This window comes from Chenopodium quinoa, unplaced genomic scaffold (assembly GCF_001683475.1).
Source record: "Chenopodium quinoa cultivar QQ74 unplaced genomic scaffold, ASM168347v1, whole genome shotgun sequence".
NCBI lineage: Eukaryota > Viridiplantae > Streptophyta > Magnoliopsida > Caryophyllales > Amaranthaceae > Chenopodium > Chenopodium quinoa.
In genome coordinates this window covers 1377298-1392443 of record NW_018744348.1, presented here as the reverse complement: position 1 = coordinate 1392443, position 15146 = coordinate 1377298, and positions in this window count along the sequence as shown.

Here is a 15146-nt window from a genome sequence, read left to right as displayed (position 1 = left end):
CCCTTAGATGGGCTATGATGTGTCTGACGCTTCTTAGGGCTAATGAGCCCCTTGGATGAGCGATGATGAGTCTGACACCCCTCACGGATAATGAGCCCCTTGGATGGGCAATGATGTGACTCACGCCCCTAAAGGCTAATTAGACCCTTGGATGGACGATGATGTGTCTGACGCTCCTTAGAGCAATTGAGCCCCTTGGATGGGCGATGATGTGTTTGACACCCCTTAAGGCTAATGAGCCCCTTGGATGGGCGATGATGTGTCTGACGCCCCTTAGGGCTAATGAGCCCCTTGGATGGGCGATGATTTGTCTGACACCCATCAGGACTAATAAGCCCCTTGGATGGGCATTGATTTGACTCACGCCCCTTCAGGCTAATTAGCCCCTTGGATGGGCGATGATGTGTCTGACGCCCCTTAGAGCAATTGAGGCCCTTTTATAGGCGAGATGTGTCTAATGCATCTTAGGAATAATGAGCCCCTTGGATAGGCGATGATGTGTCTCCTCCCCTTAGTTCTAATGAGCTTCTTGGACGGGCGATGATGTGTCTGATGCCCCTTAGGGCTTATGAGCCCCTTGGATGGGAGATGATGTGTCTCATGCCCATTAGGGCTAATGGGCCCCTTGGATTGGAGATGATGTGTCTCACGCCCCTTAGGGCTAATGAGCCCCTTTGATGGGCGATGATGTGTCTAACACTGCTTTGAGCATTTGAGCCCCTTGGATAGGCGATGATGTGTCTCCTCCCCTTAGTTCTAATGAGCCCCTTTGATGGGCGATGATGTGTTTCACGCCCCTTAGGACTAATGAGCCCCTTGGTTGGGTGATGATTTGTCTGACACTCCTCAGGGCTAATGAGCCCCTAGGATGGGCGAGGATTTGTCTGACACTCCTCAGGGCTAATAAGCCCCCTGGATGGTTAACGATTTGACTTACGCCCCTTAAGGATAATTAGCCCCTTGGATGGGTGATGATTTCTCTGACGCTCCTTAGAGCAATTGAGCCCCTTGGATAGGCAATGACTTGTCTCCTCCCCTTAGTTCTAATGAGCCCCTTGGATGGGAGATGATGTGTCTGATGCCCCTTAGGGCTAATGAGCCCCTTGGATGGGAGATGACGTGTCTACGCCCGTTACGGCTAATGGGCCCTTGGATGGGGGATGATGTGTCTCACGCCCCTAAGGGCTAATGAGCCCCTCACATGGGCAATGATGTGTCTGACGCCCCTTAGGGCTAATGAGCCCCTTGGATGGGCAATTATGTGTCTGATGCCCCTTAGGGCTGCTGAGCCATTTGGATGGGCGATGATTTGTTAGATACCCCTCAGGGCTAATGAGGCCCTTGGATGAGCAATGATTTGACTCACGCCCGTTAAGGCTAATTAGACCCTTATATGGACGATAATATGTCTGACGGTCCTTAGAGCAATTGAGCCCCTTGGATGGGCGATGATATGTCTCACGCCCCTTAGTTCTAATGAGCCCCTTGGATGGGCGATGATGTTTCTGATGCCCCTTATGGCTAATGAGCCCCTTAGATGGGCGATGATGTGTCTCACGCCCTTTACGGCTAAAGGGAACCTTGGATTGGCGATGATGTGTATGACGCCCCTTAGGCTAATGAGCCCCTTGGATGGGTAATGATGTGTCTTACGCCCCTCTAGGCTAATGAGCCCCTTTGGTTGGCGACGATGTGTCTGATGCACTTTAGAATTAATGATCCCCTTGGATGGGCGATGATGTATCTGATACACCTTAGGAATAATGAGCCCCTTGGATGGGGGATGATGTGTCTCACGCCCCTCAGGGCTAAGGAGCCCCTTGGATGTGTGATGATGTGTTTGATGCCCCCTAGGGCTAATGAGCGCCTTTGATGGGCGATGATTTGTCTGACACCCCTCATGGCTAATGAGCCCCATAAATGGGCAATGATTTGACTCACGCCCTTTAATGCTAATTAGCCCCTTTGATGGGCGATGATGTGTCTAACGCTCCTCCGAGTAATTGAGCCCCTTAGATAGGCAATGATGTGTCTCACCCCCCTTAGGGCTAAAGAGTCCCTTACATGGGCAATGATGTGTCTGACGCCCCTAAGTGCTAATGAGCCCCTTGGATGAGCGATGTTTTGTTTGACACTCCTCGGGGATAATGAGCCCCTTGGATGGGCAATGATTTGACTCACGCCCCTTAAAGCTAATTAGCCCCTTGAATGGGCGATGATATGTCTGACGCTCCTTAGAGCAATTGAGCCCCTTGGATAGGCGATGATGTGTCTCCTCCCCTTAGTTCTAATGAGCCCCTTGGATGGGCGATGATGTGTTTGATGCCCCTTTGGGCTTATGAGCCCCTTAGATGGGAGATGATGTGTCTCACGCGTGTTAGGGCTAATAGGCCCTTGGATGGGCGATGATTTGTCTAACACTCCTCAGGGCTAATAAGCCCCTTGGATGGGCAATGATATGTCTGACGCTCCTTAGAGCAAATGAGCCCCTTGGATAGGCGATGATGTGTCTCCTCCCCTTAGTTCTAATGAACCCCTTGGATGGGCGTTGATGTGTCTGATGCCCCTTAGGGCTTATGAGCCCCTTGGATGGGAGATGATGTGTCGCACGCGCGTTAGGATTAATGGGCCCTTGGATGGGAGATGATGTGTCTTACGCCCCTTAGGCCTAATTAGCCCCTTACATGGGCAATGGTGTTTTTGACGCCCCTTAGGATTAATGAGCCCCTTGGATGGGAAATTTTGTGTCTGACGCCCCTTAGAACTGATGAGCCCCTTGGATGGGCGGTGATTTGTCAGACACCCCTCAAGGCGAATGAGCCCCTTGGATGGGCATTGATGTGGCTCACGCCCTTTAAGGCTAATTAGACCCTTGGATGGACGATAATGTGTCTGACGCTCCTTAGAGCAATTGAGCGCCTTGGATGGGCGATGATATGTCTCACGCCCCTTAGTTCTTATGAGACCCTTGGATGGGCGATGATGTGTCTGATGCCTCTTATAGCTAATGAGCCCCTTAGATGGGCGATGATGTGTCTCACGCCCCTTAGGGCTAATGGGAACCTTGGATTGGCGATGATGTGTATGACGCCCCTTAGGCTAATGAGCCCCTTGGATGGGTAATGATGTGTCTTACGCCCCTCTGGCTTTTGAGCCCCTTGGATGGGCAATGATGTGTTTGATGCACTTTAGGGTTAATGAACCCCTTGGATGGGCGATGATGTGTTTGACGCCCCTTAAGGCTAATGAGCCCCTTAAATGGGCGATGATTTGTCTGATACCCCTCATGGCTAATGAGCCCCTTAAATGGGCAATGATTTGACTCACGCCCCTTAAGGCTAATTAGCCCCTTTGATGGACGATAATGTGTCTGACGCTCCTTTGAGTAATTGAGCCCCTTGGATAGGCGATGATGTGTCTCACCCCCCTTAGGGCTAATGAGTCCCTTACATGGGCGATGATGTGTCTGACGCCCCTTAGGGCTAATGAGCCCCTTGGATGGACGATGATTTGTCTGACACTCCTCAGAGCTAATGAGCCCCTTGGATGGGCAATGATTTCACTCACGCCCCTTAAGGCTAATGAGCCCCTTGGATGGGCGATGATATGTCTGACGCTCCTTACAGCAATTGAGCACCTTGGATAGGCGACGATGTGTCTCCTCCCCTTAGTTCTAATGAGCCCCTTGGATGGGCAATGATGTGTCTGATGCCCCTTAAGGGTTATGAGCCCCTTGACTGGGAGATGATGTGTCTTACGCGCGTTAGGGCTAATGGGCCCTTGGATGGGAGATGATGTGTCTCACGCCCCTTAAGGATAATGAGCCCCTTACGTGGGCAATAATGTGTCTGACGCCCCTTAGGGCTAATGAGCCCCTTGGATGGGCAATTATGTGTCTGACGCCCCTTAGGGCTGATGAGTCCCTTGGATGGGCGATGATTTGTCAGACACCCCTCACCCTCAGGGCTAATGAGCCCTTGGATGGGCAATGATGTGACTCACGCCCCTTAAGGCTAATTAGACCCTTGGATGGACGATGATGTGTCTGACGCTCTTTAGAGCAATTGAGCCCCTTGGATTGGCGATGATAAGTCTCACGCCCCTTAGTTCTAATGAGCCCCTTGGATGGGCGATGTATGTCTGATGCCCCTTATGGCTAATGAGCCCCTTGGATGAGCGATGATGTGTCTCACGCTCCTTAGGGCTAATGGGAACCTTGGATTGGCGATGATGTGTATGACGCCCCTTAGGCAAATGAGCCCGTTGGATGGGTGATGATGTGTCTTACGCCCCTCTGGGCTTATGAGCCCCTTTGATGGGCAATGATGTGTATGATGCACTTTAGGTTTAATGAGCCCCTTGGATGGGCGATGATGTATCTGATGCACCTGATGAATAATGAGCCCCTTGGATAGGCGATGATGTGTCTCACGCCCCTTAGGGCTAAGGTGTCCCTTGGATAGGCGATGATGTCTTTGACGCCCCTTAAGGCTAATTAGCCCCTTTTATGGGCGATGATTTGTCTGACACCCCTCATGGCTAATGAGCCCCTTAAATGGGTAATGATTTGACTCACGCCCCTTAAGGCTAATTAGCCTCTTTGATGGGCGATGATGTGTCTGATTCTTCTTTAAGTATTTGAGCCCCTTGGATAGGCGATGATGTGTCTCACCCCCTTTAGGGCTAATGAGTCCCTTACATGGGCGATGATGTGTCTAACGCCCCTTAGGGCTAATGAGCCCCTTGGATGGGCGATGATTTGTCTGACACTCCTCAGAGATAATGAGCCCCATGGATGGGCAATGATTTCACTCACGCCCCTTACGGCTAATTAGCCCCTTGGATGGGCGATGATATGTCTGACGCTCCTTAGAGCAATTGAGCCCCTTGGATAGGCGACGATGTGTCTCCTCCCCTTAGTTCTAATGAGCCCCTTGGATGGGCAATGATGTGTTTGATGCCCCTTAGGGCATATGAGCCCCTTGAATGGGATATGATGTTTCTGAGGCGCGTTAGGGCTAATTGGCCCTTGGATGGGAGATGATGTGTCTCACGCCTTTAGGGCTAATGAGCCCCTTACATGGGCAATTACGTGTCTGACGCCCCTTAGGGCTGATGAGCCCCTTGGATGGGCGATGATTTGTCAGACACCCCTCAGGCATAATGAGCCCGTTGGATGGGCAATGATGTGATTCACGCCCCTTAAGGCTAATTAGACCCTTGGATGGATGATAATGTGTCTGACGCTCCTTAGAGCAATAAAGCCCCTTGGATGGGCGATGATATGTCTCACGCCCTTTAGTTCTTATGAGACCCTTGGATAGGCAATGATGTGTCTGATGTCCCTTATAGCTAATGAGCCCCTTGGATGGGCGATGATGTGTCTCACGCCCCTTAGGGCTAATGGGAACCTTGGATTGGCGATGATGTGTATGACGCCCCTTAGGCTAATGAGCCCCTTGGATTGGTTTGTTGCAATTAAATTGGTTGACATAGTTTTGCATGTTGTTTCGGGGTTTTCTGATGTCCTTCGGGAGAGTTACAATTCTGAGACTGGAACCGGACGCCTGTACCTGCAAAACAACGGAGACTCCTGGTGGTGGGAGCTCCGCCTCCAACGGTCAAGTTAGTACTTGATTAAGGAGTAATTAATGCGGAAATTAAAGTGATTGGGTCTCTCTAGGTGAGAGTGTTTAATGTGAGTTTTTAGCGTAATCAGCATGTAATTCCTGTAATCCCCCTTAATGAGGATTAAGGGAGGTATTTATAACCTTGGGAAACGTGCCAATCCTAGGTTTAGGTTAACCTAGGGCTGATTGGGCTTCCCACGGAAGTTGGGCCTGGGTGGCCGGTTTCTCCATTAGGCATGGAGTATGCCACGTGTCATGACATAATAGGTCCAAGGTGGACGAATAAGCCTGTGCCACGTGGCAAGCCCTGACAAATCCAACTGGGGGACACTTGGCAGGACCTGATTGGCCCACGTGGCGCATTCCGATTGGTGGGAGCAAAATCCCCTAATCATTTGCCCCTCACAGGTGGCACGTGACTGGTCACGTGTTACCTGTGACAGGTGTCGCACTGTAATAGGCGACGGCCTGCTACAGGTGTCACTCGGCGAAAGGCCGAGAGATTCTCCTGCCCAAATTTTGAATTCTGGAAGTGACCCTTCGCCTATATAAAGGAGTGTTGACTTCAGTCATTTTCACACTTGAGAACTTTTTGAGAGAACATTCGGACCCCTGAACTTGCTCTGACATTTTGGACTTTTCTGCCTACCGCCTGCTCTGACAAGCCGACTGCAAAGAATTTTCAAAACTTCATCAATTGTCACTCGTTCAGGTAACTGTCGGTTCTCTTACTCTTAATTTTCTTTTTATTCTTTTTTGAAATGGCACCACGGAAGCACACGACACGACCTAGGTTAGTGATCAGCCGGTCACCGGGGACGGCTGAATCTAGGACTAGGAGTGCCGCCTGCCCTTTTCCGGACCCATATTTGCCCTTTATACAAAGTCCGACTGTATCTGTGTCTATGCAGAGCATGATGGCCAGAACAAAAAAGACTGCCAGGATCTCAAATTCAGACGGCTCCTCCCACAGGGTGCCGATTAGTGAAACATCTGACCAGGCGCCAGATGGGGAAGTGAAACAAAGCGGCTTGAAAGCCGGCAGTTCTGAGGGAGGAGTCAAAGTGACCCCTTCCCTTTTTACAGTTGACAATTCTTCATTCTCTCCTGCTCCTTTTAAAGGGGAGGAGGCGGGCCCCTCCGGGAGAGGGGAGGAGTCGTCCTCTTCGGACTCGTCAGAGGACGATTCCGAGTCTAGCTCTTCTGGCCATGCTTCTCTGGACACAGAAGAGAAAAACAGTCGCCTGCAAGAGGCGAGACTTTCTCACGCAGTTGAGAAGGGGGACGATTGGGCGGAGCCATCCGCCTCTCACCGAGAGCAAAATGCCCCCTACTACTGCACGGTACCTCGGGGCCGGATCACGGCCATGCAAGAGAAAGTGGAGAGCTTTATCGCAAACCACACAATGGGCCCCGGCTTTTTAGTGTTTGTGCCGGATCCAGAAGACATAGTCGTCTGGCCGGCTGGTACCAGTTATGATAGCGCCTGCTTTGGCTGCTACGAGGCGGCCATCAAGGCTGGGCTGCGCTTCCCACTACATCCGGTTGTTCAGCGGATCTTGGATGGGTATGAGTTGGGGTTATGGCAGTTAGCCCCGAACTCCTAGGTCAACGTACTCGGCTATGTGGCCGGGTGCGAACTGCACGGGGTGGAGCCGAGCTTCGAGGCTTTCGCCCATATGAACTACCTCAGCCGGACCCCTAAGGCAGGCGGTATCAGCTGGTATCAATTGACGAGCCACAAGGGCTACCTCATGACGAGAGGTAAAGCAAACAAATGGAAGGACTGGCGGAGCACCTTCCTCATCATTGAGAGTTCAGACACAAAGCTGAACAAGCGCTTCAACAGGTGGAACAGGAATCCGCCCCTTCTTGCAGGCGGCCGCAGCATGCCGCTTGTTCCCCCCAAGGCTAAGAAAGAGATCCTAGATAAAGGACTCTTCAAAGTAGAGTCGAAGGTGAACTCTACTTCAGGGGTACGAGAGCAAGTACCCCTGCACTGCGTCCCGAGCTTCAAATGGCTCTACGACGAGTACTTTTTGGCCGCCTATGGCCTCAGCAGTCGGTGCTCAAGAGGTAGTCGGTCTATCGAATACTCTGTTGTTCCATGCACTTCTTGTTATGACTTATTAACTTTGCTATTTGTTTTTGCAGCGGACGCTATGAGCAAAATTACCGCCTCCAAGACTGCGGCGGCCATGTTGCGGGCCTCCATCATGCAACAAGCTTCAACCGACTCCCCCAACAAGGGGGCACCCTTGGTGGGCTTCGAACCTTTCACCCTCTTTTTGGAGTTGTGTTTATGCATATACTGACTTTTTTTTCTTCTTTTTTAGACAGGCGCTCCAAGAGCTTCTTCTTCCCAACAGCCGGACCCCAAAGCCCGGAGGACGACTGTTGCGAGCTCTCCTGGTTCTGCCAGGAAACATGCGGCGGCTGAGAAACAGCCGGCCACTTCTTCTAAAACTCCAGCTGGGCCGCCTAGAAGTATGAAGTTGTCCTTGTAAATTTTAGACTTGCTCCCTTTTTTACTAGGACTAATCCGTTTGTTTATGCTTGATGCAGCCGGCCCTCAGGAGCCTGACTTGGTCGAGGTGGCCAAGTCTATGATCAAGGCCGTTCCTCTAGCTGAAAGGGAGGCGGTCAGGGGTGTCGGCACCCTTGACCTAGACGGGATTGCAGGGGTCCTTGCTGAGGTATACTTAGCATATTTTTGAGTGTTTGAATTCCAGGACGCCTGTTTTCTTTTTGTTTGGAAACTGACGCCTGTTCCCCTTTTTACTTAGGCCCTGCTCCGAGTGAACGGCCTTCGCAAGCCGCTTGACCGGAAGAACAAAGAGGTAAAGGCTGCAAAAGCTATGGCCGCCTCTGACTGTGATAAGGCAATGTTTCAAATTGCCCAGAATGAAGTTCTGACCATTGATATTCTTTATTATCAGGCGCAGGCTACCGCCGCTATCCGGGCTCAGTTAGAGGCGGCCCAGAAGAGGAATGGCGAGCTGGAGGCGACCATCAACACCCTCAAGGCCGAGCTGAGACCTCTTCGCCACAAGATGTCCTCATACGAACCTTGGAGAAATCCTTGGCCAACGTAAAGGAACGCCTGGTGACCCAGGAGAAGAGTCTTACTCAGGAGCTCTCGGAAAAGGCCGAGCAAGAAAAGAAAGAGCTGGTCCGGGAGATGATGGAAGACTCTGCTCAAATCCAGCGCATGACTTGGGGCCGCCTCTTCCCCAATGCCGACTTTGCCTCATGGGAAAAAACGTATCGCCAGTGTTCTGATACATATAATCAAGAGATCCTGGCGGCTGCTGAGGAAGAGGCGTTGGAGGAAGCGTTGGAGGAGGAGGAGCCGGTAGTGGCGCTTGTGTCGCTTGGGGGTAATGCATCAAAGAAGGATGCAGCTGAAGCCGAGTCCAGCAAGAAGAGTGCTGACCAGGCGGCACCTGCTAATATTGAAGATCTGCCCCCTTCTTAAGCTTTATGTCTTCTTTCCACGACCTGCGTGCCGTTTGTTTTGTATTTACCCGGCCAGAGGGCCGGGGCTCTGAATATTTAACCGGTCTTTAATGACCGACTTCTTTTTAATGAATTTTTTTTTGTTTTGCTTGCTTCAAATTTGTTTAAGTATTGAATATTCTGATATCCAATTGTACACTATACCGACTGTTTTACATGGCCGATAGTTGTAGACAGGTACGGATAGTTAGTCACGCCGCCTATGCCCCTTGACGACTGGTTGTCTGTTTCCAGGCTAGAAAATCAGTCGGCCATTTATCCAATCGGTATTCGAACCATTTTAAAGACTGGATCCCCTTTAGGCAGGTGGTCATGTCATTTGTAAAATTAACCAAGTAGGAAAGTGGTTTGACCAAGTAAACATGATTGTTACCTAGTTGCCAAGTAACTGAGTAGTAGAGGTATCAAGCGGTTGGTACCGGTTGTTCCCCTTTATTCGCCAATGTTTGTTGGCTATTAACTCAAGAGGTTGTTAACCTAGCAGGGGTAGTGGTTGAGAGCCCCTGTTTGCTAAAAACAGGCGGACGACTCATACCTTTTAGGCTCCATACTAAGTTTGAGAGAGTGACTATGAGTTAACTTTGGAGTTACTCAGTCGCCGTCACTCCTGCTTGAGTAGTAAAGGTACCAGGCGGCGGAGGCTGGCTGATCCTTTTGATTCGCCAATGTTTGTTGGCTATTAACTCAAGAGGTACCCCCTGCATTTATCCCAAGTAATACAGGCGGTCATCTGACTCAGATGACAACTGCTACCACTGGTTTGGTTAGTGATAGAGTTATCCTTGTCTCAAAAAAGGCTACGTGGTTGCCCTTGGGGGCAGTCGTATAGGTGCCGTGTAATTAGTTTATAGAGAAATGTTCCACCCAAAAGGGAGCTGCTCTCTGCGACGAATTTCATCCGGAGGGATGCCGTCGGACGCCTGCTATGATGTTGGGACAGGTCGTATTAGTTTGAAGATTGGATCAGTTAGCTTGGTGCCTGGTCTGATCATTCGGCCTGTGGCCTTGGTTAGTTCTTGGTGAACGTAGGTGCTAAGTAAAAGGAGGGTAGCCGCCTGTTTAGGTACAGACGGCATGCCCCTCTGAAGATAGAGTAAAATACTCAATGGAGAGTAGCCGACTGTAAAGGTACAGACGGCATGTCCCTCTGAAGATAGAGTAAAATACTCAATGGAGAGTAGCCGACTGTAAAGGTACAGACGGCATGCCCCTCTGAAGATAGGGTAAAATACTCAATGGAGAGTAGCCGACTGTAAAGGTACAGACGGCATGCCCCTCTGAAGATAGAGTAAAATACTCAATGGAGAGTAGCCGACTGTAAAGGTACAGGCGGCATGCCCCTCTGAAGAGTAAAATACTCAATGGAGAGTAGCCGACTGTAAAGGTACAGACGGCATGCCCCTCTGAAGATAGAGTAAAATACTCAATGGAGAGTAGCCGAATGTAAAGGTACAGACGACATGCCTCTCTGAAGAGAGTAAAATACTCAATGGAGAGTAGCCGACTGTAAGGTACAGACGGCATGCCCCTCGGTAAAATACTCAATAGAGAGTAGCCGACTGTAAATGTATAGGCGGCCTGCCCCTCTTAAGTAAGAATAAAAACTGAGTATGGAGAGTAGCCGACTGTAAATGTATAGGCGGCATGCCCCTCAGTAAAATTCTCAATGGAGAGTAGCCGACTGTAAATGTATAGGCGGCCTGCCCCTCTTAAGTAAGAGTAAAAACTGAGTATGGAGAGTAGCCGATTGTAAATGTATAGGCGGCATGCCCCTTAGTAAGAATAAAAACTATGGAGAGTAGCCGACTGTTTGTTAGTAGGCGTGCCCCTCTTAGTACAAAATTGAATATTAAGTATGCAAACTTTTATTAAGTAGCCCTTGACTATTTACATCATTCAAAAGAAATATGATCATCCGGCAGGGTACCGTTTGTCAGATATGCCCTGATTGGATCCATCCAGGTTGAGCTTCTGTCTAGGATGCCTTTCTCTTCTTGCCGCCTGCTCCTTGAACAGGCGCACTCTCCTTGACATTGTCAAGGTCTGTTTTTCCACCACTTGACCCAGTGGCCATAACAGTGGGCTTGACATCCGAGAGATAGCACTCTCGGGCCATCCTCTGATCTCCCCTTAGGGACCCGACTGTGCCATTATCCCTCTCAAACTTGAGCAACATAAGAGATGGGATTATAACAGCCTTGGAATTATTCAGGGTTGGTCGTCCCAGAATCATGTTGTAGGCCGAGAGCTCTTCTACTACCAGGAACCGGACTACCATATGTCGTCCTTCCCCTTTTTCGCCCAGGCGGATGGGTAAATCCACTCGTCCCACTGGGTGGACGACTCCTCCTCCAAACCCTACTAAAGGGTGGGATGCCGGATGTATGCAATCAGTCTGATATTTTAGTTTCGACAGACATTTGCTACTGATGAGATTTGAGGAGCTTCCGGTATCTATGAGGATTCGGCCAACTCTCTGGTTGGCCACTTTACATTCAATAACGATAGGGTCGTCATGCGGCCCTCTTACCCCTCCTAGATCTTCTTCAGTGATGACAATCTCAGGAAATGAATATTTGGAAGGCCGTTCTTGGTGAACGGAATTTACATCTAACCGCCTGATATTGTCTTTGTTGCCCCTAATAGTGGGGCCGCCTCCTGAGAAGCCGCCTGCAATGGTGTAGACGACTGCATCATCTGTATCGGAGCTGTCGGCCTGTTGATTCTTTTTGGTCGACTGCTTTTTTGAGGAAGTGTTCCCCGTAGATTTCTTGACATAAATGTCAAGATCACCTTGCTCAGCCAGGCGGTCCAGATACCGCATGAGATTGATGCAATCATTGGTGTGATGACCAACATCTTCATGATAAGCACAAAATTTTTCTTGGTTCCGGTTGTTTGCAGAACCCTTCATGGGGACCGGCTTCTCAATTGAGATCCGTCCCTTGATTTCCTTTAGGATAAATTGGCTATCCTTGTTAAACGCATACTTTGGGGAGTATGGTTTGAATTCTTTTTTCTATTTCTGGGCCGGCTGTTTAGAGGAATCAGCCGCCCAGACCTCTTTTCTCTTCTCGTCTTTGTTTGACGACTGTTTCTGTCGTCTTTCTCTTTTGTCGAACCTTTTCCCGTCCGACTGTTTTCCCGTACTACAAAGATCAGTCGCCTGTATATAGGCTTCCGCTTCAATCAAGGCCTCTTGAAGAGTCGCCACCCTCTTTCGGACCAAATCAAATTTGAAGGTCGACCCGTCTTTGAGACCTCTGAAAAAGTCAGTATAGGATACTTCATCCGGCAACCCTTGAATCTGTATCATCAGGTTAAACCGCCTGATGTAAGAACGAAGCCCCTCCTTCTCGCCCTGCTGAATTGTTCCTAAATCAAGGGTCGTCTTCTTCGCAGGGATGTTCATGGCGAAGTTGGAGGTGAATAAATAAGCAAGCGTCTTGAAGCTATTTACACAACCAGTCGGCAGGTTGCCGAACCATTGTTGTGCGATTCCTTTGAGAGTCGCTGGGAAACACTTGCACCAAGTGGGATCATCCAACCCTTGAAGGTACATCAGGTTGGTGAAGGCCATAAGATGGTCTTCTGGGTTAGTAGTGCCGTCATAGGCGCCTACTAATACATTTTTCACTTTTGCCGGCTGAGCGGCTTCAGTAATTTCCCTAAAGAAGGCCGACGGCTGTTCACCAAGTCTAAGCAACCGAAGCTGCCAGTCCATAGGTTGGACATTTTTTGCTGCATGACCACCAAATGGAGGTGGCTGTAAAAAATACTGTTGTTGCGGTACAAACGGTAAGTTTGGTACCGCCTGGTCGCTATGATAGCCGGACTGACGGGAGGTGCCGCCTGACTGACTCTCATGATACGACTAAGTATGCCTCATCGAGGTATTTCGCATACTGTCTTGGAAGTTTGAAGTAGAGGCCGACTCTGACAATCGGTCACTCTTCTTCTGCTCTAGCAGTAGCCGAGCGTTTGTGTATGATTTCCTCGACTCGTCCGCCTGAATATGACGAACAGGTTTCCTATTTCTTGGAGTAGGAAAACGGTATTTTGTGAAATCAAGGGCAGTCGGCTCCCGCTTCCTAGATTTAGGATGAGGAGTCGCCTCTCGCCCTTGAACTGGCTTCCTCTTCAGTGAAGTGGAGGGTTTCTTAGCCGACTGCTCCTTGTCCAGAGCAGGCGGCTTCTTGTTGATCAACTCTTGAATTTCTCCCTTGAAGTCCCTCATGAAGGTCATGAGTTCACTCCTTGTGATGGGAGCAGACCCATCAGTCGGTTGTTGCCGAACAGGCGGTGCGCCAGCTGGCTCGCTTCCAGTTTGAAGATGTTCCCGTTCCCTCCTTTCGGTATGACGGGTACGTCGGGCCCTTAGGGTCCTGTCTGAAGCTGTGTGAGCTTCAACTTCCAATTTATTCTCAGTATCGTGGTCCGACTGAACTTGAGGGTCATCTAGGGGACGCCTCTCTTCAGGAGTCGGTACAGACTTGGATGCCATCTCAGAAGTACTCTCCCCACAGACGGCGCCAAATGTTTCGGGGTTTTCTGATGTCCTACGGGAGAGTTACAATTCCGAGACTGGAACCGGACGCCTGTACCTGCAAAACAACGGAGACTCCTGGTGGTGGGAGCTCCGCCTCCAACGGTCAAGTTAGTACTTGATTAAGGAGTAATTAATGCAGAAATTAAAGTGATTGGGTCTCTCTAGGTGAGAGTGTTTAATGTGAGTTTTTAGCGTAATAAGCATGTAATTCCTGTAATCCCCCTTAATGAGGATTAAGGGAGGTATTTATAACCTTGGGAAACGTGCCAATCCTAGGTTTAGGTTAACCTGGGGCTGATTGGGCTTCCCTCGGAAGTTGGGCCTGGGTGGCCGGTTTCTCCATTAGGCATGGAGTATGCCACGTGTCATGACATAATAGGTCCAAGGTGGACGAATAAGCGTGTGCCACGTGGCAAGCCCTGACAGTTCCAACTGGGGGACACTTGGCAGGACCTGATTGGCCCACGTTTCGCATTCCGATTGGTGGGAGCAAAATCCCCTAATCACATGTGATTGATTAGACTAGGAGTGATCAACCTATAAGATTAATCTAGATTGCATTGCAACTCTTAATGACATGAACAATCGAATTGTTAGTTGCTCTAATTTATTGGGTTTGCTTGTGATTCTTCTTGATTTGCCTTTCAAAGTGACACCTAGATTGGCCTATAGGAGACAACATTTGAACTCTCTTGATTGCTACTATTGTTTGTCCATTACAATACTTTAATTAATTGATTGAGCTCTAAACTAGCATTATCATTGAACTTGCATGTGGAACCCATATCCCTAGTGTTTAGAATTTTGTTTTACTTGATTAGACTTGCTATATTTTACCATAGTGCCAACCATAATATCAACTCCATCTTCGAGGTAGCTTGACTTAGACTCTAGTTTTCATCATTGCATTCCCTAGGGATCGACCCTTAACTTGCCCTATATTCATATAAGGTTGGTTAGGTGTTTACAAATTTTGTTTGACTTGGGGAAAGGGTAGATAACGACATACATTTTCCCCCTCGTCAAAATGGCGCCGTTGCCGGGGAATGCTATTGGTGCTTAGCTTTTTTTGTTGAGTCTACTTCATTTTAATTGAAAAAATATATACAAAAAGATTTTGTTTCTTTAGGCTACACTTCTAGCCGTGCTACTAATATTTTCTTTGAAGTTTTGCATGCATAGAGCTCGTGATCGATCCTGTTTAGGGTGAAAATACCCTAAGACACGTGGCCCAATAAAGGCTTGACACGTGTCAATCTTTCAACGGTCTGCAAGGGCCCAATCCCTTTGCGACACGTGTCCCTTATACCCTAATTGAGGTACAGTTCTCCCTTACTATAAATAGTAAGGGTAGACCTCATTTATGAAAAACACACATTAATTGCAACCACACAAAAAAACAAACAAAGCCCAAACCTACTGAAACGCTCTCGAACCGAGAAGCTTTT